The sequence below is a fragment of the Girardinichthys multiradiatus genome, chromosome 5 (assembly GCF_021462225.1).
Source record: "Girardinichthys multiradiatus isolate DD_20200921_A chromosome 5, DD_fGirMul_XY1, whole genome shotgun sequence".
Classification (NCBI taxonomy): Eukaryota; Metazoa; Chordata; class Actinopteri; order Cyprinodontiformes; family Goodeidae; genus Girardinichthys; species Girardinichthys multiradiatus.
In genome coordinates, this window is record NC_061798.1 from 25,492,718 (window position 1) to 25,515,387 (window position 22,670).

Here is a 22,670-nt window from a genome sequence, read left to right on the forward strand (position 1 = left end):
CCGGTTGGGCAAACTCCCATGAACCCTTGAGTACCCTGTAGAGGGTATAGAGCTGGTCTAGTGTTCCACGGCTGGGACGAAAACCACACTGCTCCTCCTGAAGCCGAGGCTTGACTATCGGCTGCACTCTCCTCTCCAATACCCTGGCGTAGGCCTTACCAGGGAGGCTGAGGAGTGTGATCCCCCTATAGTTGGAACAGACCCTCCGATGACCCTTCTTATGAAGGGGGACCACCACCCCAGTCTGCTAGTCCAGAGGCACTGTCCATGACCACCACGCAATGTTGAAGAGGCGTGCCAACCATGACAGCCCCACAACATCCAGAGACTTGAGGTACTCAGGGCGGATCTCATCCACCCCCGAAGCCCTGCCACCTCTGTGTCTTCAGCCTGGGTGATGAAATTGTCCAACCCCGAGTCCCCAGCCTCTGTTTCCACCAGGGAATGCATGATGGCAGGATTGCCCCAGGGCAGCTGTGGCTACAATGTAGTCTACCACTGTCAGTGTGTGAATGTGTGGATGAATGGGTGAATGACTGATTGTAGTGTAAAGCACTTTCGGCTGTCTGGGCTCTTGATAAAGCGGTATACAAGTGCAGGCCATTTACCATTTACCATGTTTCACTTCACACCCACGCAATTTCATGCAGATTTGTCTGACTTTTTGTCTGTAATGCTGAGAGCAAATTAGCTTCTGTGTAGTCATACCTGAGAAATGAGAATAATCTGCCAAAACCAGGAGGGTAGAGCTCCCAATTTCCTATTAACAAGGTCATATCCTGTCTGGTGAAAAACAGGAAACAAAGGCTGCCCTCGCAAAAAAAAAGACTGACATCTCACTTCTGTGTATCACAGATGTCATGAAACTCTTAGAGCCACACTCCTTTATTTGGCACTTATGAGCACAAACATGCTTGAGTCCATATAGCTGGCCAACTCAAAATCCATCTAGCAGCCTTGCTGTTTTGCTGCTCTGTGACAGATAAATCTGAGTTCTGGTTTTGTGCTTCTGTGTTTACATTCAGTGCCCACGGCAACTGTCAGTCACTGCTGTCGTTTTTGAATAAGCCTCACTGGGAGATGAGGGCTCATTTGATTTGATCGCGTAGGGGAAGCATAAGGCCTGTTTCACTATGTCTCACACACGTGTACACACACACAAACACACTCACAGAGGGAAGAGAAAGTTGCTATTTCTACAAAACATCAGATCCTCTTGAATGCGCATACACTGGCAGCATGCATAAACACCACCAGGATACAGACAGGCACAGAGACACAGACTTTTAAGTATGAATTAACTTGGGCCACTCTGAAAATCTGTTTTATTACACAATTGTGACTGCTATTTGCATCTTTGTGAAAAGAGATTGACTTTAGGAAAAGACATAAGGAATGACAAACAAGAAGTCAAACATTAGAAATATATGCATAACATCACAATAAAGAGAAGGAAGATACAATAAAGTGAATGAGACGGTCTGGTCAGAAACCACCAATATTCTCTTAGGACAGTGAAAGTGCAGACAGAGTGGGCTAGCTTGGCCTGTTAAACTTGAGAGCTAGTAATGGACATTTAGCATTAAATTGCCCCTCTGCTCCTGGTATAAGAGGATAGAAGGAGCTGTAAACTACCGGAGACTAACAACAAAAAATCAGCAACAGAGATTTATTGTGTATCTATTACACAGACAATCCCTCTTCAGATGGAGTTCACAGCCAATATTCTAGGATCATAACTCTCAGAAACACCTTATTGGTTTATTTTACATATACAATATGAGATTAGGATTCACAAAGTAAGCCAAGGGTCTTAAATTTTGAAGACAAACATGTTTAAGGTTGTTTGTGAGAAATCTCTGCATTTTGAGTCTCTCAAAGCTTAGTAACGTGTTTGGTGACGGTGTCTGCCCATAAGAGTCAGAAGATAGAACGAGAAGAGCCATCATCGAATGTCATTCCACTCTACCTTGATGTCCATTCTCATCTTGCTTTCATTATCTGAACTGAACAGCAACAATGTTTTGATGACCATTTTATACCATTGTTTTGCTTTTTGTTCTCTCTAGAGATTTCTTTATTGTTAATAAATCCCTTGTCTTTATAATGCTGGCAGACTTACTCTGCATTTACTTATCAAACTACCAGATAAAAAGGACCATTTACAGAGAGAATATTTGCAAAAAAATGTATCTTAAAAATCAAAGTCCAGTACTCTCCAATATTCTCTTTCGCCCTTTGGTCTCCAGCAAGCACTCAGGGAATAATTTTAGATACAGATATTTCCCTCCATAGCTTGCTTCTTTTTACCACTTAACAGGTGTTAATGACTGTTTGAATAAAAAAGGTAACAAACACCACCAGTTTGTTGCACGTACAGGGGTTGGACAATGAAACTGAAACACCTGTCATTTTAGTGTGGGAGGTTTCATGGCTAAATTGGACCAGCCTGGTAGCCAGTCTTCATTGATTACACATTGCACCAGTAAGAGCAGAGTGTGAAGGTTCAATTAGCAGGGTAAAAGCACAGTTTTGCTCAAAATATTGAAATGCACACAACATTATGGGTGACATACCAGAGTTCAAAAGAGGACAAATTGTTGGTGCACGTCTTGCTGGCGCATCTGTGACCAAGACAGCAAGTCTTTGTGATGTATCAAGAGCCACTGTATCCAGGGTAATGTCAGCATACCATCAAGAAGGACGAACCTCATCCAACAGGATTAACTGTGGACGCAAGAGGAAGCTGTCTAAAAGGAATGTTCGGGTGATAACCCGGATTGTATCCAAAAAACATGAAACCACGGCTGCCCAAATCACGACAGAATTACATGCGCACCTCAACTCTCCTGTTTCCACCAGAACTGTCCGTCGGGAGCTCCACAGGGTCAATATACACGGCCGGGCTGCTATAGTCAAACCTTTGGTCACTCATGCCAATGCCGTCGGTTCCAATGGTGCAAGGAGCGCAAACCTTGGGCTGTGGATAATGTGAAACATGTATTGTTCTCTGATGAGTCCACCTTTACTGTTTTCCCCACATCCGGGAAAGTTACGGTGTGGAGAAGCCCCAAAGAAGCGTACCACCCAGACTGTTGCATGCCCAGAGTGAAGCATTGGGGTGGATCAGTGATAGTTTGGGCTGCCATATTATGGCATTCCCTTGGCCCAATACTTGTGCTAGATGGGTGCGTCACTGCCAAGGACTACCGAACCATTCTTGAGGACCATGTGCATCCAATGGTTCAAACATTGTATCCTGAAGGCTGTGCCGTGTAACAGGATGACAATGCACCAATACACACAGCAAGACTGGTGAAAGATTGGTTTGATGAACATGAAAGTGAAGTTGAACATCTCCCATGGCCTGCACAGTCACCAGATCTAAATATTATTGAGCCACTTTGGGATGTTTTGGAGGAGCGAGTCAGGAAATGTTTTCCTCCACCAGTATCACGTAGTGACCTGGCCACTATCCTGCAAGAAGAATGGCTTAAAATTCCTCTGACCACTGTGCAAGACTTGCATATGTCATTCCCAAGACGAATCGATGCTGTATTGGCCGCAAAAGGAGGCCCTACACCATACTAATAAATTAATGTGGTCTAAAACCAGGTGTTTCAGTTTCATTGTCCAACCCCTGTAGGCAGCTAGGATCAAGGAACGCCTCTTGTATATAGTATAACATTATGATAGAATGTGGCCATACACCATGGCTGGCTAAAGACCCTGGAGTTGATCTGTTTTGCAGGTGTTATTTGGAACCTGGACTGCATTTTAACATCTGTGGTTCCAGATCTGAAATAATTATTCTTGTCCAATAACAGTCAAATCTGGCTTTTTAATGAATTATATTTTAAATGTCTCGCCATTTTCAATATGTATACAATATGTATACATAACAGCCAAATGTGACAATAATTTATGTGACATTAATTTAATTATGTCTTGACCCACCCCCTTTAAGCAAAATGCAATACAGATATCAGTCAGGCCTTTAGTGACATCTGTTAAATTGGAGACAAGACTGCAAACATTAGCAAACAAAAATATAACAACAGTAAGCAAACCACAAGATGCAACAAGAGCTTTTTTTTTTATCAATTTATCTATCAAAAGATTATTTTAAGTTATTCATTGAAAGAGTCATTGATTTTATTCTGTTTACAGCGAAAAGCATTCTTACCAAAGCAAATTACATTTATTAAAAGCTGTTTTCCCTGCAAGACCCAATCTGCATAATCAAGCTCACAGATCATTACCATGTGTGCCACATTAAAATTGTGCCAAACTTCAATGAAGGTAAGATTGCCTATGCATGACCAGTTTCATCCTCATTTTGAAAGTGTGGGGCATATCTAGATATAAGCTGCCCACAGATTTTTCTGCTTTGAACTAAGGTGTAACCACATTTTCTTTACTGCCTCTAGAGCTGCTGTTTCTGTCACAGATTTTATATTTACAGGTTAAGAATCCCATGCTCTATCTACAACTAGTGGTGACTTCCTTAAGGGCAATTAACTTAAAACTTCTCTCCCATTACAGTCTTGGAGCAGGCACATCATTGATTCCCATTAACTGCAGGTACTGCTGCAAGCGAAGTGTGCATAAATTTCACACTCCATTTAAAGACACGCACACACAAACGCATGTCCACGTCAAAGAGTGTCAGCATGACAGACACCACCGACTGAATTAGGATTTTAAAAAGATGAACAGCTTTGTGCAAAAACTCATTAAGAGTAGTTCACAACTGACATTGCTTTATTAAACATGTGCTTACAGTATACATGCAGGCACACACATTTACACACAGAGACACACATTCAGCACCACTCTTGGGACTTAATTATTGCCACATATAAGCCAGGAGGAAGCTACTTTATTATATTAACATGGTTTCATTTTCCTTTTAATATTCAAGGAAATCCTATTAAACTGAGAGACTTTGCTGGAAAACTAAAATTGGATCTTGATTAAATAAAACTACATTTGTCCCTCTCCTGTTAAAAAAAAAAACCCAAAAAACTGAGATGCCTGTGTTGGTTCACCTATCCTCACACTGACCTCTTAACTATTGTGACATGTTTTGGTATGTCAATCTTTCATTCCATTTAGATTTTTCTTTTTCAGGACATAAAATATAAATTATGGAGTTTCAATGAAAATTCAATCAGCATCAAGTCTGCATTCCTCTTCAGCCAATCATCCTTCAAGGCTTCGCTTTTAAAGACCTTCATCCACGGATCCTCCTGCTCTTCAGCTGAGCTTCGACCCTCCTTAAACTGATCTTCACCATCTTCCTACCAATCTCCTCCCGGCTTCCTCACCTCCTCTGGCCTCCACTCCACCACCAGTACCTGGATCCCAGGGGGGAAAACATCTCTAATTCTAATCCTAAAATGTTCATTCAAGTTTATGTCATTCTCAGCATCTATGTCTTCCACTGAGGCCCATTGCCAAAGAAATAAACATTTGCTTAAACTTCTATAATCGCCATCTTTATGTTTCTCTTATTGTGAGTCTTTTCATGTTGAATTTCTTTTGGCACAGAAGAAAAGTGCCTTTGCTTTTGTAGGCAGTATTTGCCTCATTCCTTTTATGTGTAAGACTTACATCCTGATAGTCCTTCCACCAACACTGGGATTGCTGCATTAAACTGCACTATTCTGAACACAAATCTACAGCACTATCTTTTATTCTTTTTCAATGAAAAGCATAGCTTGAGATTTAATGATTTTCTTTAAACTCCTTCTGCTGTAAGGTTGAGCTTCTTTGACAGTCTTCGCACAGGGATATTTGTTTTATTCCTTAAGGAATACATAATAAAATCACATCTATTTTGATAAATGTCTGACATTCATGCACATTACTGTATATACTTTCATTCAACATCTTATTTTCAAACAATTTGAAATAGCTCTGCTGTCAAGAACACAAAACCCTGCAGGAATGTGTTATAGATTATTTATGATGTTAATTGCTCACAACATGACATCTCTTTCAATGTGAGGTCTGTTAGTCACATCATATTGCCTGGTAGTGACAGCGAGCCTTTCAGCTGGCTCTTGTTTCTGTTTTTGATGTTAGTAAAATGTTATTTGTTCAGTGGTATTTTTGGGTTTTACTGCACACTAACACCGAATCACTCAGAATTTCTATTAAAAAAATTAAATTATTTTAGGGTTTTTTAAGTTTACATTTAACATGCACCATCTGAGTAATATTGTACGTTTACTGGCAGAGCAGCCTATTGGCTTTTATGTTTTGCAAATACAATTGATAGAGGTTCAAAAATATATATATCCTTTAGTATTTCAGTATTCTTTAACAGAAAAACTTGCAGCTTCAGATTACTTCTGAAGTAAATGTTTTACAATGCATCAAATTATATGATGTGCAATTCGTAAGTTAGATCTGCGAACTAGAACAGTTTTTAACTTTTGCTTTACATAACTTTGAAGCAAGTTTTAGCTCATTGGAAAAATGTCTGTCCTGGTTTTGTTTTTTTTTTAGTTTGAAGTCACCTATCTCACACAATCAATATCATCAGTATAGCCTTAAGGATTCATTATATTTTCCTTATCTTAGGAGCACACAGACAGACACAATTAGCAAGGAGCTGGTGAATAAACCTAAGCAATCAGCAGCTAGTCACAAAAGTGCTTTGGGTGGCAACTGTCAATAAAACGTGGATGTATATCAATAAAGATAGAAATCAGTTTTAGTGGTTACTGAACTAATAAAATATTACAGTAAGACATGCAAAGACTCTGGATATAACTCTCGCTACACTTGTTAACCTTGTTTGATCAACAGTAAACATTATTGTTTTCTTACTTAGACACATAGTCCTTTAAAGTAATTAAATTTAGACATTTTTAAATTTTGTACAAATAGAAACCACAGATTTTGTTTGCAGGTCACCATAAGCAGAAGATGTCATGATGCGTTGGATTTTGTTATTCTTTTGGTTTAGGTATTGACTTAACTTTTCCTTTACTCCATTGTCTCCTACGTGTGTTTATTTAGTGTCCATCCCTAAACAATTCCATTATCTCCCTCTAGTTCCCTGCGTCAGCCACATTAGCAGCCAGTTAATCAGACTTAACTGTTTCTTATCCAGTTAACAGTCCTCTCAATATTAAGGCTCTTCATTTTTTCTTTTTTTTGTTCTGCTTTGTTGGTTTTCATCTGGTCAATCTTCAGTTTTGTATGTTCCTTTTTTTGATAGCTTATAACAGTAATCATTAGATTATTTTTTTATACTGATGTATATTTTATCAGTAAACAAATGCATGCATGAACTCTAAGGCTAGGTCACTCAAAAGCTGTACGACAGACAACAAACAGTGTGCTGTAAGCTCCATGAAAAACTGGTACAAATAGTCTATAGGTTTAGTTCATGTCTCAAATCGATTGTGAAATAGTTATGTTTTCTTTTTTTTTGTAGAACATAATATTGTTTAACTGCATATTTGTTGAATTTTCATCTGACGTGGAATTAATTCCACAACTGTTTGCATCAGTGTATTGGGATTCATGCAGTTAGAACCAAACCAACTCTAAGAGTTTTTGAGAAAGGAGATATTGGTTAAAATAGTCACACAAGTTATCAGTTTTGAGGTATTTGAGTTTTAAGAAATCTAACGTCCCATTTAAGTTATTTGATGTTGCATTCATAAAGGAAAAACAGGGATCCATAGCCCTTAGCTTGGCCAAATCTGTTTGATGTTGCTTTTGAGGGCAGTTAGGAAGGTGAGTTATGACAGATAAAGTTGACTGGACTGGATTCTTAGTGAGTTCTTGTGGAGGAAGGTAAGCTTCCTTGGTGAGCATTGCAATATTGTTCTGAAATTCCTTGAAGATCCAAGGAAGAATCAATTTCACTTCTACATAGGCATGGACAATTTGGCAATACTTGGGATTCCCACTGGTCATTTTATACCAGGGGTGCCCGTATATATACGTATATATATTGCATTTTAATGGTAGGTAGATCTTTGTGACTTGGTAATTTTATTGGTCGAATATTGCATATTCTTTAATGTTCTTGTTGTGTATTCTTTAAATACAATGTAACTAAATCTAAGCTATTTGTGTTTGATAAAAACAAAACAAAAGATAAACCTGACTTTACATCTTTTCACATAACATGTAAAAAAGGTCGGTTACACTTGCATTCCATGATCTGCCATTTTGGGTTTTGTGTTTGTTTACATTTTTAGTTAGGTCTTTCTGATGTGCTTTCTGTTTAGTAGTTATGTACATTATGTTTATTCTCTGGCTAGGTTCTTGTATTTGTTTTCCCAATAGTTCTGTGCTCCTTAGTTTTATTAGTTCCTTTTCCCCCATGCTTAGTGTTACTTATTTTCTCCCAGGTTAGTTTTTATAGTATAGTTCTCTTGGTTAGTCCCTCATGTTTCAGTTCCTGTCTGGCAGTCAGTTATATTCTGTTATTCAGTATTTCTGTTCATTTACTTAGTTCTTTCCATGTCCTTGAATTTAGTTCCTTATAGAGTTACTATTTATGTTAGCTTATGTTTAGGTTTTCTTATCCCTGCTCTTCCCAGATAGTTTAGTGTTTGTTTCCCTTAGAATTGTCACTAGTTTAGTTTCCCCTCCTGTCCCTCCTTTTCCCTCAGTTCCCTACACCTGGTCTTCACACCTGCCAGCAATCATCTGATTACCTGCCTCTCTCATTCCCTTTGTTTCACCATTCACTTCCCACTATATAAGCTTACTGGTTTTCCTTGTTCCCCATTGCTGTATCTTTCTATCCACCTGTTATGCTCCTGCCAGAGACCTGCTATGTTCCTGAAGTCCCAGCCTGTGTAGTTCCTGTTCTATGGGGTAAGAATGCTGTCAAAAACAATGCGTATGTAAAGACAGAAATGTGTGCATATTAGTCAATAGTTGTGCACAAGTAAAATCCAAAAGAGGTATTGTATATTTTCTCTATAAGAATACAAAATAAAATGTTACAGCTTCAAGAAATTACAAACACAAAGTTCAAGTTTACAGTTGTTTATTCTTTATGAATGCAATATGCTATAACAGTTTGTGAATACGATTTATTTTCTTTGAGAATACAAATTTAAATCAGCGACTTGGTGTCACGTGATCTCAGGCTCAGAATATGGTGGGTGGAGTTATACAATGATGTACAGTAGGTGGCAGTATGCACCTCTGAATTTGTTGTGAACCGCCAGCAGAAGAGAAGAAGAAACAGCAGCACTAGCACCAAGATGACAGACCAAGGGCATATATTAACGACATTAAGACATATATAAACTTTTTAACATTACCTGGCTTTGTACCGTAGTTTATTGGTCCGTTCTTTTGGCGCAAGTGCTGCTGCTTCTTCTTCTTTTCTTCTGCTGGCGGTTCGCAACAAATTCAGAGGTGCATACTGCCACCTACTGTACATCATTGTATAACTCCACCCACTATATTCTATGTTTTAGCTTTGTATTTCATAAAAATAAGAATGCTTTATTTATAATGCTCTATTTTTTTGTACTTACCTGCTTACTTTGATGACTTGCACTGAATGGAATCAGCTAGGGATGCATAGTCAGGAAAGTAGCTGCTAATAGCTAGCCTCAAGCACACTTCCAGATGTGAAAATTTCGTCCTCCACTGCATACACATTCAGGTGAAATAGCAATGCAATTGTTGAAGAAAGTGACTCAATCTGAGCATTTTCTAGAAAAGGGAAGCAAATGAATGTAGCAAGTACTGCAAGGTCTTGAAAGCATTTGTCAAACTGACAGACATTGTTCAATCTGCTCTGTGTAGTGTGCACTGTCAAGTTGTGCACACATCTTTGTTTGTATCTCGAGCTCTGACACAATGTTCGGGAAGTTGGCTAAGTCATGCTGCTGCAGCTTTGAGGACAGATGTAGCATTTTCTGTTTGAAAGCATTAACTGAGCTGATCATATTGATCACAGTTTTGGTTTTTCCTTGCAGCTTTACATTAAGGTCATTCAACATGTTGGTTAGAAATGCCAAGTCTAGAAGCCACTGTTCAACATTTAGTTGGTTGTATTCTGCATGTTTCATTTCAAGTAAAAACTCCTTAATCTCTGGACAGAGCTCTCGAGACCTTTGGAGGAATCTCCCTCGACTCAACCATCTCACGTTCGTGTGGACAGCAACTTGGTGATCGTGTTAATCAAACCAGACAAGCTGAGACTTACATTAATTTGTTAGAAACTAAGTCTTTACAGCACGTTCTATGTCATGCAAGTTTTAAAGTTTAACCAGCCTTTTATGTTAGATCTGTGTCACATCAACAAAAATAGAGAAAGTTGCACATAAAACATAACCACAAGTAACCTTCTTCCATTTAGGATTAAAAAACAAGTGACTTGCAGAGGAAAGTTTGTGAATGCTGGTCTGTTTTACTGCCATTTGTAAAGCACACAAGTGTGCTGCCACAACTTTAAACAAGGCCTAATTCATAGGTTAGTTATTTATGACATTGTATCGACCTCTGTGGCAACGATTGACTTTTCAAAGTCAACCAAGTTGAGAGGCCTTGTGTATAATTGGAAGCTAAAAAACAGAGTGGTGGGATTAAATGTGAGTTTTATATCTTTGGATGTGTGATGGGTTTCTTCTCACCTTAGGGATCTACCCACTAGCAGAATGAAAAGCTAAGGTGAAAAATGTGACATAATCTGTGCTGTGATTGGTTTGCTGTGTGATATCTTGTTTTCTTGCTCTGGAGACTCAATCAATACAACTGAGGGTGAACAAAGCTCACTTTTTCTTTCACTCACAGAAACACAAATACACACGCACACTCACAAACCTGATTCTAGCAAGGAGAAAATGCTGAAACTAGTAAGAAAAGGTTTAACATGTCTTTTGTAGGCGTTCTCTTCAAGGAGATGCAGTGGAAATACTCATTTACCCTTCACTTGATTCAAAAGATGCAGTTCAACATTTTGTTTTATAAATCACTTGCTTTCACCTTTGAGCATAGGACTAAGTAACCCATCAGAAAAATTGACATCACAGTAATGGATGCTTCTTTAACTGAGCATTTTGATTCCCATTTAGAAGAAGATAGATTTCTGCGTATAAAAAGCAATATTCAGCAAGTGAAATGTTATAACTATATAGAGTGAGGGAAAGAGGTATTATAGTTGTAAAGAATATATTAAGTTTATGAGCAAAACTGTCTATTAACGAAGGGACAATATTTTAGAGGAGAATCAATAATTCTTCGGGAGCTGTTAAGATTATTGATCAAATTATGACATTTTCTATAGAGATACTGTACATGTTTTCTTATGTTGCAATATTATCGCTGAATGGAGAAGCTAATGAGTATTGTATGGTAAAATTCGGCTTTTATGAAGAATTTTGTGCATTTCAGTATATTAAATGTCATTATAACACCGGTTAATGTATTTGAGTTATTCATTTCAAAAGGTAAAACTAATACATTATATTGATTGATCACACAGATATTTATATTCTATTTAATTCAGAGCTGCGTACTTTAAAGCACAATGTTGAGCCATCCATTCCCTTAGCTCTCAGCAGTCATGACTTTATGGGATTCTTCCAAAATAAAATTGATTCTATTAAAAAGAAAATCTTTGACATACTCCTGAAGATGATTACTTCATCCTCAGCAAGTGAGAAAACTTGGAAGTAACTGTAGAACCTGCTGTTTGGTCTGCTTTGATACTGTGGAGCTTCCTGAGTTATCAGAAATATTGGCTTCATCTAAACCTTCAACTTGTATGTTAGACCCAATCCCAACCAAATTATTTAAGGAAGTGTTCCCTCTGATTACCAGCCCCATTTTAGATATGATTAATCTATCTTTAGTAAATGGATATGTACCACAAGCTTTTAAGGTAGCTGTAATTAAACCTTTACTTAAGAAACCTTCGCTTGATCGAGATGACTTGAAAAATTACAGACCTATATCCAATCTTCCATTCTTATCTAAAATTATTGAGAAAATAGTTGCTAATCAAATGTGTGAGCATTTACACAGCAATGACCTGTTTGAAGAGTTTCAGTCAGGCTCTGAGCTCATCAAAGCACTGAAACAGCTCTGCTTAAAGTCACTAATGATATTCTTATGGCCTCAGATAATGGACTTGTGTCTGTACTTGTCCTGTTAGATCTCAGTGCTGCATTTGATACAGTCAGTCACAATATTCTCTTAGAAAGGCTGGAATATGCTGCAGGGATCAGGGGAATAGTGCTTGGCTGATTTTAAATATTTTTTGTCTGACAGACTCCAGTTTGTTCATGTAAATGATAAATCATCTTGAAACTCCAGGGTTAATTGTGGAGTACCACAGGGTTCAGTACATGGGCTAATTCTCTTTAATATATATATACTTCCAATAGGTCAAATTATCAGGCAGCATAGGATACATTTTCACTGTTGCGCTGATGATACTCAGCTTTACTTATCCATAAATCCTGATGAACCCAACCAGTTAGACTACAAGCATGTCTTGAAGACATAAAAACTCAGATGACTTAAACTTTTTTGCTTCTAAAATCAGACAAGACAGAAGTTGGACCGGAGTCTTTAAAAAAGAAACTGCTTAGTCAATCACTTAACCTGGATGGCATTAAATTGACCTCCGATAATAAAGTAAAAAACCTTTGTTATTTTTGACCAGGACATGTCATTTAAATCCCATATTAAACAGTTTTCTATGATTTCCTTCTTTCATCTCCAGAACATTGCCAAAATTAGAAATATCCTGTCCAGGAATGACGCTGAAAAACTAGTCCATGCATTTGTTACTTCAAGGCTACCCGTTTTTGATAAAGCTTATAGTTAGAGTGGCTTAGGTTATCCTGAGCTATCTTCCTTATTTTTTACCTCCGTCTTCTTCCCTCCCTGTTGGTTGGAGTAAGGGGGAGTCAGGTTTAGCCTAAACTGGCTCAGTTATAGTTGAGGTGCAAACACACCCTCCATTTCTGCTACCTGTATGACCCCTTCTCTTTTCCGATGGTTATGGTCAATCTGACAGAGAGAGGTATCCCAATTGTTGTGGTTTTTAGTATAACAATTGCCATCAGTGGGCTCTAGATGGACAAACTGTCTACTTTTAAGGCTTGGCTTAAAATTTTCCTTTTTGATAAACTCATGGTTAGAGTGGCTTAGGTTATCCTGAGCTATCTCTGTAGTTATGCTGCTATAGGCTTAGGCTGCTGGAGGACATAATGACCACTTTCACCCTCTTCACTACATTCTCACACTACTCTCCAACTTTGCATTATTTTCTTTTATTTTAGCTTTTAAATTTGTTCTCTCTCTTTTCTCTTCCTAGAAGCTACACCTGTCCTGACTCTGTCTATCTGTGACACCTTTCTGGAGAGGGGCATCGTCTAAGCTTCTGCTGGCAACAACTTAATGCTCACCCTCTACCGATGATCCCATGGCCCTGTCTTTCAGTGTTTAACCCTTTCTCTCTCCTAGACATGGCAATTGACTGAGCTTTTACTGTGACTAACTCTATGTGCTTTTGTTCAGACTCTAACCTTGAAAACTGGCTCAGAGTTTATCTGTTCTTTCTTTCTTGGTGAAACGACTAAAGGAGCTACATCCATTAACATTTACTTTTCCTTCCCATAGAACGTACTCCTGGATCAGTGCTTCTTTGTTCTTTGTGTCTCTGCTCTGTTCTCTCAAAACCCCCAGTCGGTGGTGGCAGATGGCCTTCACACTGAGCCTGGTTCTGCTGGAGGTTTCTGTTGGAATAATTGTATATAGATTTATCTTATATTTTTCCTTTTTTATTAACTTTACTATTTGATCTTTATAACCTTTTCATGTATGTGTGAGTAAGGATGTGATGAGTTGTTTGCAGGCAAGGATCAAAGGTGGAGCTGAGAAGGATGCAGTCACAGTTCAGGATGTCATAAAGATGGTGGCTGATTGTGCTGAACAAAGGACACAGATCTTAAGATGGTGGAGACTGTGGAACTGTGCTGTTACAAGATAATGGTGTATATGACCTGTTTACGTTGCAGCTGTTTATCCCACCCTTCAGAGCAGCAACGCATATTGTAACTAGGGACCACCTTTAAAAGATAATAAAAAGAGAGGGTCAGACAGATGTGTTTTCAGAGCGGTAGATTTGTAACTGAAGCACATCTCTGTCCTTTCTCCTCGCAGCAAGTAAGAAACTAATTGTTTGTCTTTCTCTTCTTTTTGTGATGTTATAAGTATTTTAGGTTGTTTGAACCTGACAGTTTCTTCCTGTTAAAAGGGAGTTTTTCCTCTCCACCGTCGCTACATGCATGCTCAGTATGAGGAATTGCTGCAAAGTCAACGCCAGTGACTGTCCACTGGAGGTAATCGTGCAAGCCACTGACTGGATGCAATCTGCTGGGTTTCCTTAGACAGAAAAACTTTTTATCCAATTTGAATAAATAACTGAATCTGACTGCACTGTTCAATGATTAGGATTAATTGGAATGTATGTACCTGACTTTTATGAAGTGCCTTGAGACGACATGTGTTGTGAATTGGTGCTATATAAATAAACTGAATTGAAACTATATTTAAAATGTTTATCTGTTACTTTTGAGGATTATGCTTTGTGGCCAATGGAATCCTGAGATTAAGAATATTAAGAAATTATTGATATAATATATAATATCAATAAAAAAGGATTAAATTTATGTCCTACTGAAAAATGTGTCCATGTACTGTGAAGTATATGGACTTGGTCTGGTCTCTTTTTGCATGAATAACTGCATCAAATCAGCATGTCATGGATGCAATTAACCTGTGGCTGTGTTGAGCATGTAAAAAAGCTCAGGTTTCTTTCAGTTTATCTGTATTGCTGCATCTGATGTCTCTGGTCTTCCTCTTAACAATACTCATCCGATTTGTTTTTCAGGGCTTAGTCCATGGGGTTTTCTGGTGAGAATACAGTAATATCAATGTCATTAAAATAGATATTGGTAGTTTTGGCAGTGTCCCGGGCTAGGGCCAAGTGGAAGAAGACATGGCTATGTAACACTGACTGTACAAACTTCACACTGGACCTCAAACGACTTGGATTCTGGGACTGTGATTTCCAAATAAAATACAAAATGTACTTTCATCTGAAAAGATGACTTTGGATCACTGAGCTGTCCTGTTCTTCTCTCCTTAACTTTGGTGAGACCCTTCTGACATGGCTTAACACAAGCATTGCAATAGTTGTAGCCCATGTCCTACATACGTATGTGTGGGGCTTTTGAAGGCTTGACCACAGCAACAGTTTCCTCGGTGTGAATCTTTCTCAAACTCTTGAATAGACTTTGTTTAACAATCCTGATGGATGCTGCTATCCCTGTTGTTTGTGTACTTTTTCTTTGATACATTTTTCTTCCATTAAGTTTTTCAAGACTATGTTTAAATAAAACACTCTGTAATATGCCAGATTTATTCCATTTTTTTGTGGATTACTCTACTTGTTGGGGATTGTCAATGACTGGACAACTGTCAAGTTTGCAGTCTTGCCCATAATTGGGTAAGCCATGACCTAACATTAGGTGGGTCTATGTAATATTCTAATAGTCTGAGAAAAACCGAAATTACAGATATTAATGAACTAACTATTAAAATTGTGAGTTTCATTTTTTTAATTGAATGCCTGAAAAAATATCTTCAATAATCTGTTTTTTTGAGATTCACCTGTTTGTAGCCTGTAAGTCAATTGGAGCTGCCAGTTACAATGGCGAGTTAAATAGATCCAAATTATTATGAAAGTTCCCAAAATGAGAAATGATATCAAAGTGTCATGGAGACAATTTGACTCCCTCATTAGGCAAGTTCTTGAACTGATGAACGAGCATGATCTGTTACACTCAACCAGATATATTAATTAATGAAACATTTGGTAGGTTGGAGAGACAGTATGTGAGTCTATCTATAGCCACTACAGGAGGCAATGCAGCTTAGGTAAAACAAATTCAGAGGCTATAAGGCTAACAGATGGTGAACAGATGGCTCGTACCTGCATTACAGATAAGAGACACTTTGAGGGTGATTTCTCTTCCTTTGTATTATCAAGGTTTTCTGTTGATGGTAAACTATCATGTGGTCCTGGAAAGATTCTGGCACTGCATAATAACACCATGGAGGTAGCAAGGCAGCAGCTTCACTGCAGAAATGATAAATAGACATTAACAGTGACGACCCAATTACCTGCAGCTGTGACTGTGTCGCTATGTCAGCCAGAGCGGCGTGCCAATCCAGGCAGATGCACCTTACCTCGCTATCACAGCCACATCTCCCCAGGCTGCATCCCCCTGGTGGGTTCAAAACAGAGTAAGCTGTGGTAATTTCATCAAAGATCAGATTAAGTTTAATATTTATCTTGATGTCGCAAATAAGATTGATAAACCTTTAGAAAACAAACTAGAGTTGTCTGTTGCTTTAAGCACCAGCTTTAAGACAATCTGCCACATCCTGTTCTGATAGTTTGTTAAAAAGCTGACAGATGCCAATAATTGGTGCTCAAAAGTGAGTGTTTACCAAGTGATTAATTAAATTCATACCTTATGTGGATTTTAAAAAGCACAAGTAGCAATGTGGGGTTAAAATGGCAGCATAGGTTTAAAATAATGTATTAAGAAAACGTCAGTATTCCAAATTTTTATTCCACAAATACATTTAGGTTTAGCTCACAGTTTTATGAGGAAAGTATGCCTAATTTACAATATTTCCTTGCTTAACAGTGTTGGAGGGATACAACCTAGTGGTCCTTGCCAGGACAAAGCCTCAACAGTAAGCTTGTGTTTTATTCCTAATAGATACTGCCTTAATTATGCAATTTAGTATAAAATAAAACTGCTGGGGCATCATCTTTTTGGCATATTTTTATGTTTAGGTTTATGGCGGTAATACAGCTTTAATTATATTTTTATCTCCTATGTATTAGCATCTTTCCAAGGCACACAAGGCTGTTTTGTCATGTGTGTGTTTGTGTGTATGTGTGTGTGTGTGTGTGTGTGTATGTGTATGTATGTGTGTGTGTGTGTGTGTGTGTGTGTGTTGGGGGCAGCACAGCTATGTAATCAAATTGAACATGAGATAGGAGTCAGAGATTAGCTTAAAAGATATTTCTTTTTACAGTTTATTTAAATTCTTACAAAGCTGACAGTAAGGTATGTACTGTGATATTGACTGTTGTTGTTTGTTTAAGCTGAAGTTATCTGATTTTAAGGTTATAAACCAAGAAATCAATCTCATAATCTCAAAATCAGTGATAGATTCTTGACCTCTCCTGTGAACAATCACTGTTAAAAATATAAGTTTCTCAGGATTTATTTAGAATCAGTGCCTACATTGATTAACTAAGTAAAGATTGGAAAAACACATCAACTAGAACTCACAATTACTGTAATAAAGAATCAATTTTATTAAAATCCTTTTGTACTCACTAATATGTATGCAACAATGAAAATAAAAAAATAAAAACAGCTCTACTACTATAGATTAAAGTAAGACTTTATAATTTGGACAAATGTTATATAAACTGACTATATACCTAGCATTGATCAGGATATGGTCTATGTCTCAGGAGTCTAATTCTGAGTTCTAATGTCGAACTAAATTCATAGAAGGAAAGAGTAAGTGAGTCTCTTGGTTTAAGAGGTTGACTGGGCCACAGCTGGTTCTTTTTTTTTTTTTTTTAACCGTGTCCTGTCCGGCAGAGAAACACAGAATTGTTGTTTGAGTGCCTAGAAAAAGTACAACAGATTTACTTTCACAAGTCGAGCATTAAAGCTAATTCTTCAAAGCTCTGCTTGATATTCATAAAAATAAATTTTATTAGAAACTGCTTTGGGATTATTTCAATTGTTACTGACACGGAGACAGAAATAGAAAGGAAAAAAGAAGCGAGAAAGGAGGGCAAAAAGGAAAAGGGGAGAGAAGGAGAATAGAATAGAGGAAAGAAAGAACGATGAAGAGAATACAAGATAACACCCTGCTTGCTTCTACACCTGCAGAAATATTCGTATTACCAGCCTTTTTACCGAAAGGTGCACAGTACTTATGAATGCAAGATGTACAGTTCCTTCTCAAAATATTAGCATATTGTGATAAAGTTAATTATTTTCCATAATGTCATGAGGACAATTTAATATTCATATATTTTAGATTCATTGCACACTAACTGAAATATTTCAGGTCTTTTATTGTCTTAATACGGATGATTTTGGCATACAACTCATGAAAACCCAAAATTCCTATCTCACAAAATTTGCACATTTCATCCGACCAATAAAAGAAAAGTGTTTTTAATACAAAAAACGTCAACTTTCAAATAATCATGTACAGTTATGCACTCAATACTTGGTCGGGAATCCTTTTGCAGAAATGACTGCTTCAATGCGGCGTGGCATGGAGGCAATCAGCCTGTGGCACTGCTGAGATCTTATGGAGGCCCAGGATGCTTCGATAGAGGCCTTTAGCTCATCCAGAGTGTTGGGTCTTGAGTCTCAACGTTCTCTTCACAATATCCCACAGATTCACTATGGGGTTCACAAGTGTACATAACCATAGTGTGTGGATGTAATTGTCGGGTACATTGCCTGTACAGTGTAAGCAAGTATTAGATGGTGCAAAACCATCCTGAACATCTGTTGACCTATATAATATACTCTATGAAGGATTTTATATTGTATTAATTGTATATTGGTGTTATTAGTCATTTTAAAAGTTCTGGAACATATCCGAGACCAAAATGTTTGGTCAAAGTTAACTGATAAGTCCACATCCCTTTTCATAATAGGAAGAGAAATTGATTCGTCTTTATTAGACAGTGTCCTGTGTATCTTAGACATTAAATGGGGGGGGCTGAGTTTTAGGAACACTTGTACACTTGATGGCATTTGTAACCCAACGTCTTTAAGCTTGAATTTATTTTTATTATTGATTTAATTTTTTGATATTCTAAAAATGTATTCTTGTCCATCCCATATTGTATAATTAATCTGTTAAATGGGATGAACTGAATTCCTTCAAATATATGTTCCAGGTATTCAATTCCTTTACTCCTCTAATCTGGAAAGTTTATCATATTACTTTTTTGTAGGTTGTCAGAGTTGTTCCAGATGGGTGTGCGTCCACATGGGATTAGTGAAGACCCTGTCATTTTTAGATATTCCCACTATGCTGTCAAAGAGGTATTGATATTTAGGCTTTTAAAGCATTCATGTCATTTTATAATTGAGCTAATAAATGGTAGATCTGAAATCTTAATATTATTGCATAATGTCTGTTCTACGTCTAGCCAGGGTTCATCTAGAGGACTGTATTTAAACCATTTAGAGATGTATTGTAGCCTGTTGGCTAAAAAGTAATGATGAAAGTTAGGCAAATCTAGTCCTCCTTTATCTTTGGTCTTTTGCAGCGTTTTTAAGCTAATACACGGGGGTTTATCTTTCCAAAGAAATGTAGTGATGGAGGAGTCCAGAGATCTAAACCTGTCAGATGACTGTTTATTTGGGATCACTGAGAATAAGCAATTGATTTTTGGCAAGAGCATCATTTTTATTGAAGCAACCCTGTCCATGAGTGATAAGGGTAGAGATTTCGATCTAGCAAGATTATCTTCCACTTTTTTTAAAAGCGGGATGTGGTTTAGTTTTGTTAAGTCTGCCAATCTAGGAGAGACATTAATACCCATGTGTGTAATATTCCTTGACTGTAGTTGTATATTAAGGGAATTGTGAAAAGAACAGTTAACTGGAAGAACTGTCGATTTCAACCAATTTATAGAATAATCCGAAATTCTTGAGAAAGAATTTATCAATCCAATTACCAGAGAGACAGAGGTTTGTGAATGCTGGAGAAAGAGATCATCTGCATAAAGACTGATTTTTATGTTCAATATTCATACATTTTATTCTTTTAATATCATTAGTTTGTCTGATTGCTGCCGCGAGTGGTTCAATAAGAATTGCAAATATTGAGGGGAAAGTGGGCATCCCTGCCTGGTGCCCCTCTGAAGATAGAAGCACACAGATGCAAACAGACATAACTCTTCAAACTGGATCCAAGGGTGTCATAAGATCGTATGCACAAGTTAAGTACGAATGAATTACTGTTTGTGTACCCGGTATTCTTTCATGAACGGGGTGATTAAAGTAAAAGCGTTGCTTGACTTTTCTCTCTGAGATCTATAGAAAACAAACTGTTTGCAGAGAATTCCCTGCAGAGACGCTGTCTCTACGACGCCTAGTGGAGCAGCTTCCCGGTCCGGAAGGAGGACAACAGAGACCGCATCACCGTGGTAACGTGCAGTTTGATCGGCCCGACAGAGCACCCCCTCCCCCCAACAGCTCCGGAGGTTAGTTGAAGCTAACCTTTGTTCACAGAGCTTTCTTCAAACTTCGTCGTCGCCCGGACAACTCTTCCTCAGCACGGTTCAAACGAGGTTAGGGTTTGGGCAGAGATAAGTGATTTAGGATGAAATGATCTAACTGTTTTTCATTTTCAGTTTGGTTTTGTTTGTGAAAATCTGCTATCTTAGTGCTAGCAGGCTATCTGCAGCACACGTGCTCAGTTTGGTGTTCTGTGTTTTTTTTTTTTTAAAGTTAAGACAAACTTTATTTAAAGGGTGATTTTAAACACAGAAGATGGGCCATAACACGCTGTCCGCGCTTATGCATTTTAACCCTTTTATTAACGGTATTTTAAAGGTGTGTGTTTGATTCTGGTTCTAAGCTATAAGCTTGTTTTGTTAGCTAAGAACACGTGCTTGCCTGCTAAAGAATATTTACCCAGAAAGGTTGTTAGTTTTCAATCCAGTAAATAATATTTCCCTAAACATTATTTTGCTAGACTTGATAACTAAGATGCACAATTAAGCCCCATTTCTCCAGAAAGATTTGGCTCTTTTCCAAAATATTTCCTTGAATATTTTACCACTTCCTTAATAGTATTTCTTTGAATATTATTTTAATAAGTAAAGGCAGCTAATGAGACACCGTTGAGAATTAGTCATTTTAAGAAGTTGCGTGAATTCATTCCATGTGTGTGCAGAGTTTTGCTGTTCAATAATGTCCGAGCTTGGCTCACCCTTTTCGATTTTGTCTTAATACCATCGCCTTACTGGGCTGGTATTCACAGGACAACCCTTAACAGACCGAAATATTATTTGATAAAATATTAAGTATCAATATTAAATATTAAATAATATATTCAGATTCATAGTCACAACATATTTATGGTGTTCCCTGCAGGTGGACATTATCATGAACAGCTTGCACTGTACATAAATGAGAATGAATAAACCACAACTGCACATTATTGATGCAACGAGTGATGAACTTAAAACCAGCTGTCACTGGTCACAATAGGACATCAGAGTTCTAACATCAGATGTCACTGATTATATTTAAGAGAACAGTATAACTCGTGACACTCCAGGAGTTCACAATTTTAGACTTTCATCAAATTAATAACTCCAATAATATCTCCATGCTAGTAACAATCAATTGTGCTATCAAAAGCCAAATTGCAATTATTACACTTAGGAGGTGTAGCAATTTTCTTTTTCCTTTGCATTTTTAAACAAAATTCCCTTAAAGGTTAAGAGTAGTGTCTGATCACTAGTTCCTCCCAAGAAAGGTGAAAAATTAATGCTAAAATCACAAAATATCCTTAGAGAAAGGAGTAGCATTGTAACATTTAGAGCATAGTATTGCCATAGATTGACAACACTAGACCCGGCTCCGCGCTGTTGAAAAACCAGTAGATAGCCGAGGCCCCTTAGCCAGTGCAGAGCCACCGCACGTAGCTCCCTGTAGCAGTCCTTCAGCAGAGCCCGCACAGACGGGGCCTTAGGCCGGCTGTGTGACAGTACATATAAAGCATAATCCTAGATCCCATCTGCATTTGTAACAGATTTTCCCCGCTCAGCGACACACCCGCTGAGAAGCCTACTCTGGTAATTGGCAGTTCCATAGTCAGAAACGTGGTACTAGAGACACCAGTGACCATAGTCAAATTTCTTCCAGGGGCCAGAACAGGCAACATCAAATCCTACCAGAAACTGTTGGCTAAGGATAAGCATAAATACAGTAAGATTGTTATTCACGCTGGAAGACCAGGAAGCAGGGTCATAGTTTAACATTCCTCTCTGCAGCTTCTCTACTGCTGCCCACCCATTACCTTATTAAGACAGTGTCTCGACCACGGCCAAAATTGAATAGATTAAAAGATAATCTAAAAGGAGGAAATCATGAAAATCTCATAAAAATAAACACAACTCAGGCTAAAAAGAAAAATAAAACAATTAAATGTGGCTTACTGAATATAAGATTTCTCCCTTCAAAGACTTTGCTAGTTAGTGACCTGATTTATGACAATCAGGTTGATATATTTTGCCTCACAGAAACCTGGCTGCAGCAAGAGGATTATGTTACTATAAATGAGTCAACTCATAGTAATTATTTAAATTTGGACATTCCTTGAAATACTTTCAGTCCGATTTATTGATTAGTCCCAGAGGAATCCATAGCTACAACTCTTTTGAATATTTAATCCTTAGTGTTCCTCATCCAAACTGCAAAGCACAAAAACACTTCTGTTTGTTGTTTTGTACCATCCACCAGGCCCTTACTCTCAATTTTTAGATCAATTTTCAGACCTTTTATTTGATTTAG

General features: G+C 37.8%; 1 long non-coding RNA gene across 1 annotated transcript; it reads left to right on the forward strand.

Annotated features, from left to right (window-relative positions):
* Window positions 1–8,739: 8,739 nt before the first annotated feature.
* On the forward strand, window positions 8,740–11,416 carry LOC124868860. The gene is made up of 2 exons (XR_007038410.1): window positions 8,740–8,853; window positions 10,099–11,416. It is a non-coding gene; the product is annotated as an uncharacterized LOC124868860 (long non-coding RNA).
* Window positions 11,417–22,670: the final 11,254 nt, after the last annotated feature.